The 22,078-nt window shown below is 42.8% G+C and overlaps 1 protein-coding gene across 2 annotated transcripts in view; it reads right to left on the minus strand.

Annotated features, from left to right (window-relative positions):
* tmem39a (transmembrane protein 39A) overlaps positions 1–22,078 on the minus strand; it is an 87,891-nt gene that overhangs the window by 56,483 nt on the left and 9,330 nt on the right. The gene's annotated exons all lie outside the window — the stretch shown is intronic.

Below are 22,078 nucleotides of genomic sequence, written 5' to 3' on the forward strand. Positions count from 1 at the left end.
ATGCAGTGTAATTCAGTTTAGTGTACAACATACTTATACCATACATGCATCATAATATGACATATGAAGAAAATCTAATGAAACAATACATATATTTTAATTAAAGTCCAATCACAGCTTTTAATACCAACGAAAACAAGCTGTTGCTTTTGGGTCACTTCCTACGATTACATGGTGAATGCTTGAGTTATTTAATATTTTCAAGGGAAGAGTAGATTTTTCTTCTCTTGGATGCTGAAATTCTAACAATCCCAGGCCACATGTTTGACCTAGCAGACTCTGCGCAAATATAACACTGATTACTGCACCTTATCCTAAACAGGTTCAATGAATTCTGCCACAAGTGGAAATATCAAAAAGGGGCCATTAATACAAGATAGCTACTAACAAATCTAAAAAAGGAACTACAGTGAATGCCTTTACTAAAGTCGTAATTTGCCCAACCCACCTGCGGATGGTTTGGTGGCAGGCGGGCATGGAGAATCTGGCACAAGCCAAAAAAGTCAGAAACCCACCAAGTTAAAATTAAACTACAATGGCGAGACTACAATGGCGAGTTGGTTATCTTGCTAGCAGGTTGCGCAAACACAATTTGCATTCATTCACATTTCAGGAACATGCATTAAAACAGTTGTCCGTCCGTCCAGTCAGGCGTTCCAATCTTGTGTCAGAACCAGATTGGCAATGAGTGGGATTCACAAGGCAGTCCTCAGTTCACCAAAGACTTCAAGCAGAGCACAATAACTTGGCAAAATGCTGCGCTGCTCACCACTCTGTCGGGGTAAAGAGTGGTAGGACAAAAGGCGCATGATGGAAGGCAGAGGGTCAAGTAGGTGAGCAATGTTAAGGTTGAGGGGGAACCAAAAGGAGGGAAGCGAGGCCTTGATAAGCCTGCATGAGAAGCTCACAAACAAGGGAGTCAAAAGGGTACCACATTGTTTACTGGAAGGTGGATAGATGAAGACTCCAGAAGTGGTGGGTGGTTGAATTGAGGAATAGACTTCTTCTCAAAGATGTTAACCTTTTTCCTTTGGGTCGCTGTCATCATGCACAGTCTGGTGAAGGCAGGAGGGCGAGTGTGTTGAACTGGTATTTAAATACAGCATTAGGACCTTTGAACAGGTCAGCTGAGGGCTGGCGGACAAATTTGCTGCCAGTCTGCCAGGAGAGTTGGAGAGAACTCACCTGTGCATAATTAATAATATTCCAGATGTAGAATCTGGCAGGATATCCTGCCATTCTGGTGGGTGGAAAAGGTGCTGAAGGAGCCACCCGCCACTGCTCCTACTCTCAAATGGGAGAATTCTGACCTCGGGTGGTGCAGAATCTGAGTCATGCTACCATAAGATGCAGCTGGGGCAAGAGGCTTAGATGATCATACTTGTAGTGCTCCCCCGCTCAAAGGTATATCGTACTTTCCCACTACTTCAAAACAACATCAGTCACTGAAAATTTTACATGCATCAACTTACTTATCCTTTTACTCTGCCCACTCTGCTAACAAACCAAAATATTTAACCAGCAAAAGAAGGCTGAGAAATACATTTGTTCACAAGCATTGGACTACTAGCCAATCTCAAACATAAAAATAGGAACAGCTAGCATTTGCTTTCCTAACATTTCAAATGAGATGTACAACTGAAGTGTGAATCTGAAATTATTGATTTTAAAAACCGTTACCATTCCACCCCAACCTCTGACTGGAGTTACTGCACAAATAACAAAGAAAGAACAAAGAACAGTACAGCACAGGAACAGGCCCTTCGGCCCTCCAGGCCTGTGCCGACCATGCTGCCCATCTAAACTAAAATCTTCTGCCCTTCCGGGGTCGGTATCCCTCTATTCCCATCCTATTCATGTATTTGTCAAGATGCCCCTTAAACGTCACTATCGTCCCTGCTTCCACCACCTCCTCCGGCAGCGCGTTCCAGGCACCCACTACCCTCTTTAAAAAAAAACTTGCCTTGTACATCTCTTTAAACCTTGCCCCTCGCACCTTAAACCTATGCCCCCTAGTAATTGACCCCTCTACCCTGGGGAAAAGCCTCTGACTATCCATTCTGTCTATGCCCCTCATAAATTTGTAGACCTCTTATCAAGTCGCCCCTCAACCGCCGTCGTTCCAGTGAGAACAAACCGAGTTTATTCAACATTAAGAACCAGTACTGTCAGCTTCTAGGTTTGTCAATGTGACCCATCTAAGCTTGGAATCACTGTTCGCAATAACCGGCAAAAAGGTTTTATAACCAAAACAAATGTTGGATGAGAAACTCAAATGTCCAGCTTTTAAGCTGGTTATCCAATCTGGTTATTTGCATGATCAAAATCATGCAAAACATCAAATAATTTTCTCAGGCAGGTAGACAATCATTTCCCAATGATCTTTATAATAAATCTTTACAACCACTTGCAATATGAACGAATGTTATATTGTTTACTCATGAGCGCACTAAGATTTCAACATATAATCTCATCACGCCAGGCTAAATGTCTGGAAACCAGCTCAATAGCAGAAATCATAGAATTCCTACATAGGCAGCGGCAGCAACAGCATGCACACAAGAAAATCTGCAAAGATGCCTGTGCTGAAAGAGCAAACAACGTACTTCAGATCAGTCTTTGAAACCAGAGCTTAATTGTTGTCCAACAATTCACTCACCTCGGATGCCAAGCCAAGGAACAAAGCTCTTTTGACAAGTTGATCCCAGAGTATGTACCCCATATATTCAAAGCCCAGATTCAAAGCCCATGTCACCAATTTGAAGCACAGAATAAATTATGATCGCTCAATCACGTCTACCAATTTCACATCTAAGCAGATTGGGAACATCAAGGGACACCCCAGGAATATTAAAGTACATCCAAAAAACAATAAATATGCTCTCAATCACTGATTGACTGTGTCTTGGGAATTTTGAAAATTACAGTACTTTGCAACTTCCATAGATCCAAATATGGAAATTCTCCCTTTAATTACTCAAACATTAAGACATGGATTTTAATAATTACTTAAAGGCGGCAAGCAGTCTAAGAGTACACTCTCATCTCTCATTTCCCTTTTGTTCCAAGTGATCAATTCATGCCAAGGTAAGCGGACTCATTCTTCATACAAGAGCTGAATCAGTGACTACTGGAACAATTATAACCCTGAAGAGCTGGGCAATTGGTGTCTGAAACAATCTTCTGCATACATTTTCAGAATCAGCCAATGGACACCATCTCGGACAGACACTATAATTTCTCTTCTAGCTAGGCCCACAAACATCAATTTTACTGCTCAGGTAAGGTTAGCTGTCAGTCCACTCATTCAAACTTGGTATCCTCTTAATCATAATGGTTCAGTATTACATTGCATAATGAATTAATTTGTCGCACTCAAACACTGACATTTTAAAAATAAGCAAAAAACTCTTTCTATAAGTATGCTCAAAGCTATGTTTTCATGTCTAATTCAAGGAATACATCCATCTTAATGGGTAGAGCTTCCTTTAAACTGACAAACATGAACCTTTCGTACAAAAAAGGATTTTTGTTGCTATTACTCATTTCAGACCATTTCAGTTTTAGCCTAGACGAAAAAGCCAAAATCTGGCATGATAGCCCAATCATTTCAATTATCACCCTTCTTGCCACTTCCAATTCATTGTCCTATTAACATCTGAAATAAAGGAGATATTGATCTTTTTCCCCCTGAAAAAAAAATAATCGCAAATATTTTTTAAAGATCTGACAAAAAAAACAATATTATTTTGGTTCCACCTCACAGATGATCAATTAGGTTCACGATTTTAAAGAGTAGGAATTCCTTTTATAGTCAAGCCTACAAAACTCATAAGCAGTACCTATCCATCGGTTCGATTTTCGGTTTAAAATGCAATTGTATACATACCTAATTTAATAAGACCATATCTTTTCTCCTTCCATAAAGAGCTAAACTTAAAATATCACCTTGTTTCTGTGACTTAGTCCACTTTGAAGATGGCGGCAGGTTTAGATAAACTGGCAGTTTTTAATTAAAGCAAAAATACTGCAGATGCATCAGAAATAAAAACAGAAATGCTGGATAAGCTCAGTAGGTCTGGCAGAATCTGCGGAGAGAGAAACAGAGTTTGTGCTTCAGATCTAAATGATCCTTCTACGGTACCCACTGCATCTGTAGAAGGGTCATTTAGATCAGAAATGTTAACTATTTATCTCTCGACAGATGCCACTAGACCTGCTGAGTTTATCCAGCATTTTCTGTTTTCATGCCAGTTTTTAATTGCTGAAAGGACAAGTTAGTTGAAATCCCAACTTTGAAAGATGCAAACTTTGATGCATTACAGCATAATTGAAGGTTATTTTGTTTTTCTGCCTCCGTAGATAGTTCAGGCAGTGTCCTATTGGGCTCCTCTCCACCAACACCTCGACTCCCTCTGTCCCCACGACCCTCCTTTCCCCTCTCCCTCCACCTTCCTTTCCCTTCTGTTGGTACAGAGGTGAGGGTATCTCCAATGCAAAGTTTAGTGCTTGTACCATTCTGTTTGTAGAAATGTGTTGTGAGCTGTTTTAATAATCAGAATATCAACCCTCCCCATACATTGGTTCTGAGAGGAGGATACCCTGTTCCTCCAACACAAAAGTATTGTACCATTTGGCCTTGTATATATTTTTTACTGTTTTAATAAAAAGATATGAAAGCAGCTCTAATCTGCAAGGACATATACACATTAGCAGCACAGAGGAGCAAACTAATCAGAGGATTAAAAGAACATTTAATTTCAGAAGATTTTTTGGGAAGGAGTAGAACCAACATGAGCAGATTATAGTTGTATGTCTGTTCAGAGTGCACACCCAATTATCCACAAATTTAGTTGGTCACTATTCCAAAAAGAACCCACAAAAATATTCTGCTCTCAAGCTCCTGCTTCAAACCAAACTATTTATTAGTGCCACTTCAGCATACAACAGAGATTACACTTCTGAACTGTATATTTTTTAATTAATAAAAAAAGAAAAATAGGCTTTGCGCTGAGCCATACTTTTTCTTTTAAGCCATGCCATTCAATGGATCATAATTTTTTTAAAGTGTAGATGGTAATACAGCTAAAATATAGGATCTCACACACAAAATCAAAAAGTTATTTAAGTAGAGGCTACACCATAGTAAAACATCCCTTTCCCTTTGGAGACACTTCGCTCCAGCATGATCAAATGAAATTTGAAACCGAGCCACTTGAGGGGACAAAGATTAACTTGACTTTCTCGTCCTGACCTACATCCAGCGGTAAAAAAGTAGTCTAGACAGCTAGAGAGAGATTTGGATGCAATGAGTGAACATTACGTCTCATGTACATTGTGAAGCTCTATATCTTCCACATGATACTTATCACTGGGCCTTAGATGGTAACATGACCGTTAATGGTGGAGAAATTTAAAAAAATCGGGGATCTCTGGATGCCATGTATCTCATCGAGAAGCACGTGTATCTCAAGAGTGCCATCAGGTTTGAGGAATTGACAGAAATAAGGAAGGATAAGACCATGGATGGATTTGAAAACAAGGATAATTAAAACATTTTGCACTGCTTTACATATATAAAAAATATATTATAGAGCTACGGCATGTGTGAGCATTTCAGCAGCCTATGAGCTAAGGCAATGCAGAATTGGGTGATCGTATGGAGGTGGAAAAAGGCAGTCTTATTAATGGCATGGTTACATTGTAAGAAGCTCATCTTGGGTGTCAAATTAAAATGAAAATCGCTTATTGTCACGAGTAGGCTTCAATGAAGTTACTGTGAAAAGCCCCTAGTCGCCACATTCCGGCGCCTGTCCGGGGAGGCTGGTACGGGAATCGAACCGTGCTGCTGGCCTGCTTGGTCTGCTTTATAAGCCAGCGATTTAGCCTTGTGAGCTAAACCAGCCCCACACCCAAAGTTTCAAAACAGTCTGGTTCAGCCGCTAAAAGTTGCCAGAGAGTGGAAGAGTCAGTGGCTAGGGAACATAGTTTGTGGCGGCTGGTCTTCCTAAGTTTAAATTGAAGGCAATGTCTGCTCGACCACCACTAGATATTACACTGCAGTTTGACAATATAGAGACAGTGGATGGGGTATCAAGGTAGGATAGGGTGTTAACAGGTAGCACAGTGGTTAGCACTGTTGCTTCACAGTGCCAGGGACCTAGGTTCAATTCCTGGATTGGGTCACTGTCTGTGCGGAGTCTGTACTTTCTCCCAGTGTCTGCGTGGGTTTCTTCCGGGTGCTTATAAGGTAAATTGGACATGCTGAATTCTCCCTCATGTACCTAAACAGGCACCAGTGTGGCAACTAGGGGCTTTTCACAGTAACTTCATTGCAGTATTAATGTAAGCCTACCTGTGACACTAAGATTATTATTATTGACATGTCAAAACTGATACTGTTTACCGGAGAGGCAGCATGCAGATGAGAAATAGAAGGAAACCAAAAATTGATTCTTGGTAGAGGATTCCAGAGGTAGTGGTATGGCAGCAGGAAATAATTCATTACACATGATGAGTGCAATCAGATAAATACAGTCCACATTCAGCTGGGCAGTGTAAAAGTATAGGAGTCGGAGGTACGGTCAACTGTGTCAAAGGTTGCAAACAGGTCAAGAGAAAGGATAGTTTACAATTGTCCCAGTCATGTAAAATGTTACTTATGACTTTGATAACAACCATGCTAGTACAGTGGCAGGGATGGAAAAAGTTGCAGCAATTCAAACAGATTTCTGGGAAAGATTGGCATGAATTTGGAGGGTTTCAAAACATGAAAGGATATGGGGAAGAGCAGAGCACAACACATTAGAAAAGTTCAAACGATACCCATAGCGCATGGGCAAAGCTCCAGTATATTTCTATGCAATCTGAACCTCAATATGATATATTCTCAGAACAAATTTACGTGGAAGCTTCTCTCCAGTTTCCTGCTTTTTTTTATTAAATACAGCAATCATCCTAAAACATTGTTGCATACACACCAACTGCCACCTTAAACCTTGCACCCAAGCTTGACACATGACAAGTCTGCACCATTGAATAGAGAACAGGAGTCGGAACAGTGACAGATATTTACCACAAATTTGCCTAGGAATTCCATGCGTCAAGTAAAATGCTCTGAAAAGTTTTATGGCTGAAAAAAATGGTAAATTAGATTGAAGCTGGAATCTTCCAATTTTGACCCAGTTTCGCACCCAGGGGCTTAAAACTGCAATAGGAACCATGGCATACAAAACTATGATTATACCCCATCATTTAAATAGAAGTTTTATGGAGTTTAATTTCACAAATGGGTAATTAACTATTAAAGCATGATTACACAAGAAAGTTAATTAAATAACAATAATAATCTTTGTCACAAGTAGGCTTACAGGGGCTGGTTTAGCACACTGGGCTAAATCGCTGGCTTTCAAAGCAGACCAGCAGCACGGTTCAATTCCCGTGCCAGCCTCCCCGAACAGGCACCGGAATGTGGTGAATAGAGGCTTTTCACAGTAACTTCATTGAAGCCTGCTCGCATTACATTAACACTGCAATGAAGTTACTGTGAAAGTCCCCTAGTCGCCACCTGTTCGGGCACATGGAGGGATCATTCAGAATATCCAAACAGCACATCTTTCGGGGCTTGTGGGAGGAAACCCACACAGACACAGAGAAAATGCAGACTCCGCATAGGCAGTGCCCAAGCCAGGAATTGAACCTGGGACCCTGGCGCTGTGAAGCAACAGTGCTAACCACTGTGCTACCATTGCTCCTGAATATATTTGTTGAGTTCACTTCAACTACTGTATTTTGGACTCCATTGTAAAGATGCACCGTATTCCACTGTTCAGCATAAACTAAATGTGCTGATATACGATTATAATTTTACTCAGCGGTACATTAGTACTTTTTAGCCAATTCAGTAATAAAGTTTAGTGTGCACCTATAATCATTTGAATCTCTTCTATAAAGCCATGTAATTATTATTAAAACTGGAATACAGGTCAACAATAGATTCAACTGTTCAAGGCATGGCACAGTATTGTGCATTTACGAGTTCAAATAAGGAAACAAAATTTGGAGCCAAAACTACAACAACAAATTCTACATTTGTAATCTGCTTCATTCAAAATATTTGTTAAGTCTTTCGAGTTGGGCCATTTGAATCATATTCTACATGAAGAGCTTTCAAAAGAAGTGAAATAATTTTAATTATGCTTTTAAAAACATTAGCAAATGATAAAATGTACATGAATAAACATTGTACAGGTTTTAAAACTATCTTTGAAGTATTGCACCTCCTTTGAACATTTAACATTTACAACATAGCATCAAGATGGATTTTTTTTTAAGAATATATACTTCAGAATGGCAGCTGCTAGTCGCTGACAACTATCCTTTTCAATTTTGGATACCAGCTTTATCAAAAACTTCAGGATGCACCTTAAAGCTATCCCTAATCGGATTCCAATTTAAAATTATTCAGCACCAGATTAAATTTCAACTTGCGTCAAATTACAGTTATCTTTGCACTGTAGGAAAATGTGTGCTGGACAGGGTACAGAAAATGTTCAAACATATTTATAGTTCTAAAGAGGTTGCACTGGACTTGAAATATTAACTCAATTTCTCTCTCCACAGATGTTGGCGGGCCGAGGTTTTTCCAGCATTATGCCTGCAGGTCACCTCCCGAGGTCTCCAGAATCAGGGATGCCAGTTTTCTGACAATTTGACCCAAAAGGCTGAAGGTGCTGGATATAACAATGGCTATGGACCCTTACAAGCTTCCAGCAGTAGCACCAAAGATTTATGTGCCAGAACTAACTGCATCCCAACCAAGCTACAACACTGGCATCTATGCAGCAATGTGGAAAATTGCCCAGACTGTCCACAAAATGTAAGAGAAATCCAACCCAGCCAATTAACTGCCCCAATCATCAGGAAATTGATGGCATGTGTCATTGGCGGTGCTATCAAACAGCACCGACTCTCAGCAATATCCAAACCACTGGTGCTCAGTGTGGCTTTTGCCAGGATCAGTCAGCCCCTGACCTCCTTACAGGCTTGGTCCAAACATGGACAAAAGAGACAAATGAGATGAATAAGAGGCGAAGCAAGAGTGACTGTTCTTGACATCAAGGCAGCATTTGACCAAGCGTGGCATCATATAGTCCTAGTAAAATGGAGTCAATGGAAATCAGAGGGTTCCCCACTGGTTGAAGTCATATCTATTACAAAGGAAGATGATGGTTTTTGTTGGAGGTCAATCATCTCAGTCCCTGGACATTGTTGCAACACTTCCTCAGTGTAATGTTCTAAACTTAATCATCTTCAGCTTGTTCAATGACCTCCCTTCCGTCACAAGGTCAGAAGTGGAGATGTGCACTCATGATTTCATGATGTTCAGCACAATTCATGACTCCTCAGATACTTAAACAGTCCATTTCCTTACGCAGCATGTGATTGACAATATTCAGACTTGGGCTGATAAATGGCAAGGACCATTCATGGTGGAAAAAGTGCCAGGCAACAACCATCTTCCCGTGACCTTCAATAGCATTACCATCACTGAATTCTTATCTAACAACATACTTGGGGACAGTCACCATTGACCACAATGTGAATTGGACCAGCAACATAAATACTATGGCTTCAAGAATAGGTCAGAAGGTGGGAATTTTGCAGAGAGTAACTGACTTCCTGATTTCTTAAGCCTACCAACCATTTACAGGCAGGAATGTGATGGAGTTCAATCCACTTACCTGGTTGAGTAAAGCTCAAACAGCCCTAAAGAGGGTTGACACCATCCTGGACAAAGCAACCTGCTTGACTGTCACCCGACCGCTTTGAACATTCAATCCTCAACAATCAACACAATGGCAGCAGTGTGTACAAACTACAAGATTCAATACAGCAATTCACCAAGGCTTCTTGGACAAATAAAGCAGATACAGGAGAACACCACCACTTGCAAGTTTCCCTCCAAGTAACACCAGATTCTGACTTGGAAACATATTGCTGTTCCTTCACAGTTGATGGATCAAAATCTTGGAACTCACTCTAAAGCAGAGTGTACTTATACCACATGGACTGCAGCGATTCAAGAAGGCGGCTCACCACCACCTTCTCTCAGACAATTGGGAATGGATGACAGACACATACTGTGAAATAATCAAAACTGTATGGAATATCGCCTTAACGATAAAAAGGAACAATGTTAACTTTAACAGAACTAGAAGCAGAGTACAAAATTATACTGCCTCAAACAAGACTAGAGAGAAATTTTTTTTTTTTTACACCCAATATAGATTACCGAATGGTTTCATCGCAACATTGAATATCAATTGGTCAAGGTCAACAATGTACGTACATTCACAAGCCTCTTGTATCATTTGATGAACAAAATATTCCTTTTACAAATTATGTCATGATTTTATAATTTGGGAACTCAAAGATTGTTTCCTTTAAACAGATAATAAATAAACAGATACTAGATAGATACCATAAAAGCAGCATTCAGATTGGTTACACATGAATGGCAATCAACGAATAGCGAAAGGTACTCAACCAATCTGGGTTATTTCTAACAGCGGGGAGGGGATTCGGGAACACTGTTTATGCAGCACCAGAGACCAATACCGGCTGCCCTGGGTCCTCTATCAACATATCCAATGCTTGCATCAAATACACATCAGACAGGATATTTACTGAACACAGTTGAATACGTAATTGCTGTTTCAGAGGGATTATTTTGGGGAAATCATAGTTACACAGGAAAATCAGAACTTCTCTTGCAAGCCAATAACCAAGTAATATCACTGACTGGGAAAGGGTACACAAAAGGTAGCAGTTCATTTGGCCTTACCTGCCGTTATTGGTATCAAACAAGTTTTGGAACTAAATTGCATCTGGTCAATGCAATATTGCTGCCTGAAGTCAATCCAAGGCCATTTTTATTTTTAAATTCATTCATGTGATGCGGGTATTATTGGGAAAACCAGCATTTATTGCCCATCTCTAAACGCCTATGTGAAAGTGGTTGAGAGGTTCCTTCTTGAGCCCACCAGTGTCTTTACACATGATGTGCTACTGCCAATTAGGATTTGTACATTTTAACAAGACTGTGTAAAATGTATCCATTAAAATTAAACAGTGCTCAATAGCAATTTTTCAACTTCATTGAAGGGTGCAATCGTAAGCTTTGGGTACAGTAAATCAACAACCGTATAACCTGTACAATTTATTCCTTTGAAAATGAACTATCTGGGTGCTGGCCGACTTCACTCATTTTGACTGAAGCATGTGAAAACTTTGAAAATCTCTGTATAATTCATAGAATCTGCTCTTTCACACTGAACAATTTCCAGATACACAATGTGTATCTGCTGTACTAATCTAATATACAATGACGCCATTGTAAATGGTGAATCTCATATCTAGTACTGTAAGCCATATAAAATTGAGATAATGACTGAAGTAAACAAGATTAAAGATGACAAGTGGTAATCTTTTGACTTCAAGCAACTGATAATTCTGTCAGTTCCTAGAAATGGAAAGGTACGATTTTTCAAAGTACAACAGCATGGTCCATGTCATCCGGATAAGCATTTCAGAACACATCACAAAATTCAAATGTTTCATTCTCAAAGTTTGTGATGACACATTTGGGGAGGGGAGTCAGTCACGTACCTGAATTGCTGGTGCAGACTCGATGGGCTGAATAGCCTCCTTCTGCACTGTAAATTCTAGGATTATATGATGCGTACCGAAATACAGTGTTTCAATCTTCTATTCAAGCTATTGAAAACACTCCATACATAGATTGCCAGGAGTATGTCATTTGGCCCCTCTAGGCTGCTCTATCATTCACCAAGATCATGACTGATCTGACTGTGGCCTCCAAGTTCACTTTCCTGCCCGTCACCCAAACCCTGGCATCCACCCTGTCAAATCCCCTTAGATTCTGATAGGTTTCAATAAGATCACCTCATATGTCTAAACCCCAATGGTTATAGGCACGGCATGTCCAACCTTTGACAAGATAACACCCTCATTCCAGATATCAGTCGAGTCAAACTTCTCTGAACTACTTCTAACGCAATTATATCCTTTCTAACAACTGTACTCCAGGTGTGGTCTCACAAGTGCCCTAAAATCAGTGTTTTTCAAACTGGGAGTCGAGACTTACAAGCAGGAGTCAGGAGGGTCCTGGAGCAATCGGTCCCGGTGTTCACGATCACAGGACAAGAGCCCACCGGTTTCGACCATCTATTTTTTAAAAATATAAATTTAGGGTAACCAATTTTTTTTCCCCCCAATTAAGGGGCAATTTAGCATAGCCAATCCACCTAACCTGCACATCTTTGGGTTCTGGGGGTGAAACCCACGCAGACACGGGGAGAATGTGCAAACTCCACACGAACAGTGACCCTGGGCCGGGATTTGAACCCGGCTCCTCAGTGTCGTAGGCTGCAGTGCTAACCACTGTGCCACCTGCACCCTTGTTTCGACCGTCTTTTAAGATTGCCAGCTGCAACTGGCTTTAAGTTGAGAATGCTGGCAGCAACCAGGATTTAAATCTCAACATTGGACTCTTTTCGCTAGAAGCAGCAGCAGAGAACAATTCCCGTGCCCACCACAAACACTGACATCATGCGTCCTGTATGTCTGTGCTTTGGGTGCGAAATGGAGGAGAGATTCCTCCATTTTGTAGCAGACAGAATGTATGCAACAGGACTGTGAAGAGCTGAAGATGGGTCATTTTGTAATAAGGAAGAGGGGGCCAGAGACATGAGACAGGCCAGGACTGAATCTGCAAGAGAGTGCTGCTCAGAACAGTCCACGGCAGGACAAAGCAGTGCGGGTGTGAGCTGGGGACAGAGCTCCCGGGCCTCTGGTAAATTTCCCATTAAGAAGAAAATGAGATTGGGAACAATATAAAAATTATTTCTGGAGTTATGGCTTTGATTTGTGCCAGTGCAAATCAGGATGCAAAGCCCATGTGTGTTATTAATGCAGGGGAGTATAGGAAAATGGGAGTTGCATGCTAACTATATCTTACGTTATAAACATCTTTTCAATTCTAAATAAACTGAACCTAGAATTGCAAGAGAAGGATGATGATTGCTTCGGCACTGTGAAGAATTAGAGGCATTCCAAAAGTAATTGAAAGTTTGGTAAGAGAGTACAAAGCGAAAACTACTTCATGTCTCCCACACTGCTATGACACATCGAACAAAACAATGTTAGTAAGGGAACTGTCAATAGACTGATAAGCCTTATGCAGTCACAACTGGCTGCGCTGATCATGCTTTTGTCACTATTTTCCAGAGAAGTTTCAAATTTTGAAAGAGGTCAGGTGAAAAATCCTTTTGATTTGAGACCCCAGAGACAATTATTAACTTACATTTGGCTTCAAATTAAGTGACTGAACCTCTGGGCCTCACCTGTGATAGCACAATAAAAACAAGTCCATAAGACTTCCCATACCAGCCTCCCCGAACAGGCGACGGAATGTGGCGACTAGGCGTTTTTCACAGTAACTTCATTTGAAGCCTACTTGTGACAATAAGCGATTTTCATTTCATTTTCAGACTGTCAGCATTCTGGTGTATGGTCTCGGAGGATGTCCAGTGCTGAATAAAACAAGCATTTTGTTGCTATTGCCCTTCACAACGACCTATGTGTGCAAGGTTGGAATTTCCAGCCTCACAAGGTGAAGACAGCACAAAGGAACAGACTGAACACTGCATCTGCTAAGCGCATTGCACTCTCCTTCTGCAGACCTGATTGGGGTGAGATCGTGAGAACCAAGCAGGCTCCCTTGTCGCATAAAAGCCAAGTGAAAATTGTGTGTTGCGAAGATCAGCTGGCGTGGGTCACAAAGTTCGGCCAGTTGGTAAAAATGGGTCCCGGGGGAAAAAAGCTTGAAATACACTGCCCTCAACGTTAGCAAAACATGCCCATTTTTATTTATTATTTTTTTTAAATGTATTTTATTACAAATATCGGTATCAAAGCAAGTTACAGCAAATAAACACCCCAGAAAACATACTCCCCAACAATCAACTATACAGTCTGTACTGATTTTTCCACTTTCTCACCCCCTACCCCACCATCCCCCTGCGACGAACAGCTCCTCAAAACACGGCCTCAAACATCCCCCACCTTTTCTCAAACTCTCCTGTAGAGCCCCTTAACTCATACTTTATCTTCTCCAACTGCAGAAAGTTGTACAGGTCACCCAACTATGCCCCTACCCCCAGTGGCGATGCTGACCGCCATTCCAGCAAAATTCGTCGTCGTGAAATCAGAGAGGCGAAGGCCATGACATCGGCCTTCCTCCTCTCCATGAGTTCTGGCTTCTCTGAAAGCCCAAATATCGCCACCAAAGGGTCCAGGTCCATCTCCTCCTCCACTACCCTGGCTAAGACCGTGAACACCCCCGCGCAGAATCTTCCCAATTTTTCACAACTCCAAAACATGTATGCTTTATTCGCTGGCCCCCGCCCACACCTCTCACACTTATCTGCTACCTCCTGAAAGAACCCACTCATTCCCTCCAGAGTCATATGCACCTTGTGCACCACCTTAAACTGTATCAGGCTCATCCTTGCACAAGAGGTCCCGTTTACCCTTCGCAATGCCTCACTCCATACTCCCTAATTGATCTCCCCTCCCAACTCCACTTCCCATTTCTCCTTGATCCTCACCTCCCTGCTCTCGTAGCCATTTGCATATATCCCTAATTGTTCGGTCCCCTTCCACATCCGGAAGCAGCAGTCGCTTGAGCATGGTGTATCCCAGCAACCTAGGGAACCCTCTCCAGACATTCTCACGCAAAGTCCTAACCTGCAGATACCTGAACTCACTACCCCTCGGCAGCTCTACCTTCTCCCTCAGCTCCTCCAGACTGGCGAACCCTTCCCCCAAATACAAACCCCTCACCTTGACCAGCCTCATTTCCCTCCACCTCCTGTATACACTATTCATCCCCCCGGCTCAAACCCATGATTCTCGTACTGCGACGTTAGCACCATAATCCTTTCCACCCTAAAATGTCTCCTCAGCTGATGCAATATCTTTACTGTGGACTGCACCACTGGGCTCCCTGAATACCTACTCAGAGCAATTGGCACGCTGCCAACCCCATAGCCCTCAAACTATACCCCTTACAAGATTCCTCCTCCATCCTAACCGACTCTACCCTTCTCCTTTCCACCACCGCCGCACCTTGTCTACATTCGCCGCCCAATAATAATGAAGCAAGTTTGGCAACGCCAACGTCCCTTGCTGCCTCTGCAGCAGTGTCCTCCACACCCTCGGCACCGTTCCCACCCATACAAAGTCAGAAATGATAGTGTCCACTTTCCGAAAAAAGACCTTTGGTATAAAGATCGTGAGAGCCTGAAAGATAAACAAGAACCTCGGCAGAATATTCATTTTCACCACTTGGACTCTCCTTGCCAACGTTAAGTGCCGTGTATCCCACCTCCTAAGATCCTCCCTGGCCTCCTCCACTAGCTTTGTTAAATTCCACTTATGGAGCGCCGTCCATTTCCTCGCTACCTGAATCCACAAATATCTAAACCTATCACTCGCTATCGTTAATGGCAACCCCCATAAATTAGCCCGCTGTGCCAGCTCATTCACCGGGAATATCTCGCGTTTCCCTACATTCAGTTTGTATCCAGAGAACCTTCCAAACCTCCCCAGCAGGCCCATAACCTCCCCATGCTCTCCAACAGATCTAAAACATACAGCAAGAGGTCATCAGCATAGAGTGACACCTGATGTTCCCTTTGTCCCCTCATAATCCCCCACCACTCCACCGACCCCCCTGAGAGTCATCACCAGCGGCTCTGTGGTCAGCGCAAACAGCAACAGTGGACATCCCTGCCTCATCCCCCTGTGTAAGTGAAAGCTTCGTGAGTTCATATCATTCGTCCTCACCCTCGGTGCCACGTACAGCAACTGCACCCATGCCACAAATCTCGGCCCAAACCCAAACCTTCGAACAAGTACCGCCACTCCACCCGATCAAATGCCTTCTCCGCATCCACGGACACCACCACCTCCGGTACCAGAGCCCCCGACGGATTCATTACCACATTCAACAGCTGTCTTATATTACTCGCAAGCTGCCTGCCCTTCACGAAGCCCATCTTATCTTCTGCAACCACCCCTGGGACACAGTCCTCCATCCTCCCCGCCAACAACTTAGTCAATCTTTATGCCTACTTTTATATTCCATTCTCTTGCAATAAATTACAACATTCCATTTGTCTTCTTAATCACTTGCTGTACCTACATACAAACTTGTGATTCATGTACGAGGACACACAGATCTAGGTACCAGAGAGTTCCGCAATTCCTCCCCATTTAGACAACATGTTGCTTTTTTATTTTTCTTGCCAAAGTGGACAAGTTCACATTTATCCACATTAAAATGTAAATTGCTCACTTTGTCCTCTTCACAACTTATCTCCTACCTTTCCAACAGTACATCGGTCCCCTCTTTCAAATCATTATTATAAAAGTTGAGGCCCCAGGTGATCCGTGTGGCACTCTACTTGTTACATTGTGCCAATCTGAAACTGACCAATTTATGTCTACCATTTCTTGTTAAATAATCAACCCTCTATCCATGCCAATATGTTATCCCCTGCACAATGAGCTCTTATTGTATGTAATAACTTTTTATGTGGCATCTTGCCAAATGCCTTCTGGAAATCCAAGTACACCACATTTACAGGTTTCCCATTCTACACGCTGCTCGTTACTTCCTCAAAAAACTCCAAATGTTATTGAAACACTATTTCCCTTTCACAAGACCATGTTGATTCTGCCTGTTTGCATTGACATTTTTAAAGTCCTGCAGTAATAATAATAATAATTTTCATTGTCACATGCAGGCTTACATTAACACTGCAATGAAGTTGCTTACTGTGAAAATCCCCAAGTCCCCTGTTCGGGTACACAGAGGGAGAATTCAGGATGTCCAATTCATCTAACAAGCACATCTTTTGGGACTTGTAGGAGGAAACCGGAGGAAACACACGCAGACACGGCGAGAATGTGCAGACTCCACACAGACAGTGACCCAGGCGGAAATCGAACCTAGGACCCTGTGCTGTGCAGCGACAGTGCTAACCACTGTGCTACCGTGCCGCTCAATAATCAATTCCAGCATTTCCCCCATGACAGACGGTAAGCTAACAGGTCAGTAGTTTCCTGCTTTTTGTTTCCCTCTATTATGGAATACATGAGATCTTCGAATCTGATGTGACCTTTCCAAAGTTTATGGAATTTTGGAAAATCAAAACCAATACATCGCCTTCTTTTAAGACCCTAGAATGAAGTCCAAGATGACCTTTGGACGGGTTAGTTTTTTATAGAATCCCTACAGTGCAGAAGGTAACATGATCAATCCTAACTTGCACATCTTTGGATTGTGGGAGGAAACTGGAGCACCTGGTGGAAACCCACACACTACTGGGAGGGCACACAAACTCCACACAGCCAGCCAAGGCGGAATTGAACCTGGGTCCCAGGCGCTGTGAGGCAATTATGCTAACCACTGTGCAGCCCTTTTAGTTCTAATGATTAGAACCCTTTCCCTAGTTTTTTTTTTAAATTTATTTTTTCTGGGATGTGGGCTTTACTGGCTAGACCAGCATTTGTTGCCCATCCCCAATTAATTGTGGGGATAGGGTGGTGGTGAGTTGCCTTCTTGAACTGCTGCAGTCCATGTGATGGTAGGTACACTTACAGTTCTGTTAGGGAGGGAGTTGCAGGATTTTGACCTAGCGACAGTGAAGGAATAGAACACAGAACATACAGTGCAGAAGGAGGCCATTCGGCCCATTGGGTCTGCACCGACCCACTTAAGCCCTCACTTCCACCCTATCTCCATAACCCAATAATCCCTCCTAACTTTTTTTTTACACTAAGGGCAATTTAGCATGGCCAATCCACCTAACCTGCATGTCTTTGGACTGAGAGAGGAAATGGGAACACCCGGAGGAAACCCACACAGACAGAACATAGAACAGTACAGCACAGAACAGGCCCTTCGGCCCTCGATGTTGTGCCGAGCAATGACCACCCTACTCAAACCCACGTATCCACCCTATACCTGTAACCCAACAACCCCCACCCTTAACCTTACTTTTAAGGACACTACGGGCAATTTAGCATGGCCAATCCACCTAACCCGCACATCTTTGGACTGTGGGAGGAAACCGGAGCACCCGGAGGAAACCCACGCACACACGGGGAGGACGTGCAGACTCCACACAGAGAGTGACCCAGCAGGGAATCGAACCTGGGACCCTGGCCCTGTGAAGCCACAGTGCTAGCCACTTGTGCTACCATGCTGCCCATGGTAATAAATTTCCAAATCAGGATGGTGAGTGACTTGGAAGGGAACTTCCAGGTGGTGGTGTTCCCAGGTTCTGCTTCCCTTGTCCATCTAGATGGTAGTGGTCATGGGTTTGGAAGGGATTCTCCAAGAAGTCTTGGTGAGTTCCTGCAGTACATCTTGTTGATGGCACACACTGCTGCTTCTGTGCAGTGGTGGAGGGAGTGAATGTTTGTGGAACGGGTGCTAACAAATTGGCTCTTTTGTCCTGGGTAAAAGTTGAGCGTCTAGTGTGGTTGCAGCTGCACGCATCCAGGCAAGTGGGGAGTATTCCATCACACTTCTGATTTGTGCCCTGTAGGTGGTGGACAGATTTGGAATATCAGGAGATTAAGTTACTTGTCACAGGATTTCTGGCCCCTGACCTGCTCTTGTAGTCACAGTATTTACATGCCTAATTCAGTTCAGTTTCTGGTCAACGGTAACCCCCAGGATGCTGTTAATGGGGGATTCGGTGATGGCAATGCCACTGAATGTCAAAGGGTGATGGTTAAATTCTCTTTTACTGGAAATGGTCATTGCCTGGCACTTGTGTAGCACGAATGTTACTTGCCACTTAGACAGCCCAAGCCTTGATATCATCCAGGTCGTACATTTGCACAAGGACTGTTAAGTGTCGGAGTCGTCTCACGAGGTGCTGAACATCAGGGTTGTTATCCTCTATAGTGAAAACAGACAAAATATCTGTTTGCCATTTCCTTATTTCCATCATGAATTTCCCAGGCTCATTCTTAAGACGACCAACCCTCACCAGAGTTACTCTTTTCCTTTTTAAACTTACTGTAGAAATTCTTACCATCAGTTTTTATATTTCTGGTTAGCTTTCTCTCCTAAACCAATTTCTCCCTCATTCTTCTTTTAAGTCAGTTCTTTTCTTTGTTTCCCCCTTCTGTCCAATTTCCTACTTGCTGTAATCTTTGCGGAATTGTACTTTTCTCTTTATAATAATACTAAGAATAATAATACTAAGAATGAATGATACTAATACTCAGAATAATACTAATACTAAGAATAATAACTTATTGTCACACATAGGCTTCAATGAAGTTACTGTGAAAAGCCCCCCGTCACCACATTCCGCGCTTGTTCGGGGAGGCGGGTACGGGAATTGAACCCGCACTGCTGGCCTTGTTCTGCATTACAAGTCAGCTGTTTAGCCCACTGTGCTAAACCAACCCCATTTGATACTACCTTAAACTATTATACTTGGCCACAGATGGTGTGCCCCTCCTCGAGAGAGAGCGCACGAGCGACTTTTTTCCCCCCTCACTGGAATGTGCCTGAACCTTTGCGGAGTGTTAGAAAATATTTCCTTTAATGTTTGCAACTGCATCTCTACCAACCTATGCTTTAACCTAATTTCCCAATTTGCCTTAGCCAACTCTGATTCCAAACTCTCTCAAATCGCCCTCAAGTTTAAAACACTCATTCTTTTCTCCCCAGACAGTGTAAAATCCAGTCAGGTTTTGATCACTGCTACCTATGGGCAGCTTTATTATGAGGTAATTAATTAATCCTGTCTTGTTGCACACTACCAGATTCTAGCTCTCTAGTTAGCTGTAGAAAAGTGCTGCTCAAAGAAACTGTCCTGTAAACACTAAGAACTAATCTTCCAGGCTACCTCTGTCAATCAGATTTGTCCAATCTATAGGGCGGCATGCGGTTAGGTGAGGTTGCTGGGTTACAGGGATAGGGAGGTGGTGTGACCTTAGGTAGGGTGCTCTTTCAGGGGCCAGTATAGACTCAAATGGACCTAATGGCCTCCTTCTGCACTGTAAATTCTATACGGAAATTAAAATCACCCATGATCATCATCGTACTTTTCTCAAATGCCCCATTATGTGCTCCTGTACATACCGCCCTACAGTGTGGTTAGTCATGGGGCCCATAATCTACTCTCAAGGAACGTTTTGTACCTCTACCCAAAACGATTTAATATCTTGATCTTTAGAACCAAGGTCATCCCTCTCTAATGTAGTTCTTAACAGAACTATCCCTTCACTTTTTCTTAGCCTATTGCCCTTACAAAATGTCATGTACCCTTGAATTAGGTCCCAGCCATGCCTTTGAAATAGCCATCAGATCATACATATTTATTTCTATCCCAGCTCTTCTCATCTGTTTTGTTACAAATTGTGCGGACATTTTAGATACTCAGCCTTCAGTTCTGCCCTTTCACTATTTTCAGAACCTTATCTGCTGATTCACAGTTAAGTTTGTATGCTTTGTTCCTCGTCACTCTTCAAGTATCATTCCCTTTATTGCTACTTTGCTCCCATCCGCTCTCATTCTTGATCTTCTCTTCAAATTGTCACACCTTCCCACACTTGATTCTGTTCCCCTATTTAATTTAAAACTTCTCTGCTGCCCTAGTTATATGAAATCGCCAGAAAACTGGTCCCAGCACGGTTCAGAAGACTGCTCCAACAGTACAGCTTCCACTTTTTCCAGTACTGGTGCCAGTGGCCACGAACCAAAACCCATTTCTCCCATACCAATATGTGCGTGATGCATTTAACTCCGAACCTAATCTATCCTACACCAATTTGCTTGTGGCTCAGGTAATAATCCCCCGTGGCTCAGATAATAATCCCAGGATAACTGCCAGTGATCTTTTAATATAGCCCTGAGATGCTCATAATCCAGAGCAGAATGTCTTTCCTAGTCATATCTACATCGTTGATACCAACATGGACATCACTGGATCCTCCCCCTGCCACAGCAAGGTCTTCACCAGCCCAGAGTATATGTCCCGAAACTCTGGGACCAGCACAGCCTCCTGTATTCTCGCTCCCAGCTGTAGGGTACGGTGTCTAACCCTCTGCTTCTGCTGTCCCCTACCACTACGTTCCCATTAACATCCCAATTTGAATGGCTTCCCATACCATGGTGCCATGATCAGTTCGCTCATTGATCCTGCAGCCTGCTTTCGTCCCTATATGTTGCAAGCTGAAATCCTGCTGCAGAATTACAAAGGCTGAGATTCCTCCACTTCTATCTTCTGGAGAACCCTTACTTGCCTCACTCAGTCACACCTTCCTGCCCATGATCAAATCAGAGACAACTGCAGACCACGGGTGTAACCTCCTCCTGGAATAAAGTGCCCAAGTAACTTCCCTCTTGTTGGATGCATCATGGGGTCCATAGTTCAGCCTCCAACACGAGTGAGCTGAAGCTCACATAATACAGGCGTCTTTATCCTAGATCACAATAGTGTCTAGGAGCTCTCACATTCTGCAGTCACAACACATCATGCCGTATCTTTATTGTGTCTTATTAAACACTTCTTGGGTGACGAGCACTGCTGCCTCACAGCGCCAGGGACCTGGGTTCAATTCCGGCCTTGGGCGACTGTGTGGAGTTTGCACTCTCACCGTGTTTGGTGGATTTCCTCCAGGTGCTCCAGCTTCCTCCCACAGTACAAAGATGTGCAGCTTAGGAGAGGTTACGTGGATAGGGAGGGGAAGTGGGCCGAGAGAGGGTCAGTGCAGACTCGATGGGCCGAATGGTCTCCTTCTGCATGTAGGAATTGTATGGTTTTCATCACCATTTACTGGACTACTTAAATCTCAGTATTCCATAAATTGTGCCAAGCAAGAACAAAAAGTAGACTTACTAATTTCTTACTTCCCTTCTGCTGGTATCTCTTAATTATAAAGCTCGCTACTCAAGTTT

Source organism: Scyliorhinus canicula, chromosome 7 (genome assembly GCF_902713615.1).
Source record: "Scyliorhinus canicula chromosome 7, sScyCan1.1, whole genome shotgun sequence".
NCBI classification, from domain to species: domain Eukaryota; kingdom Metazoa; phylum Chordata; class Chondrichthyes; order Carcharhiniformes; family Scyliorhinidae; genus Scyliorhinus; species Scyliorhinus canicula.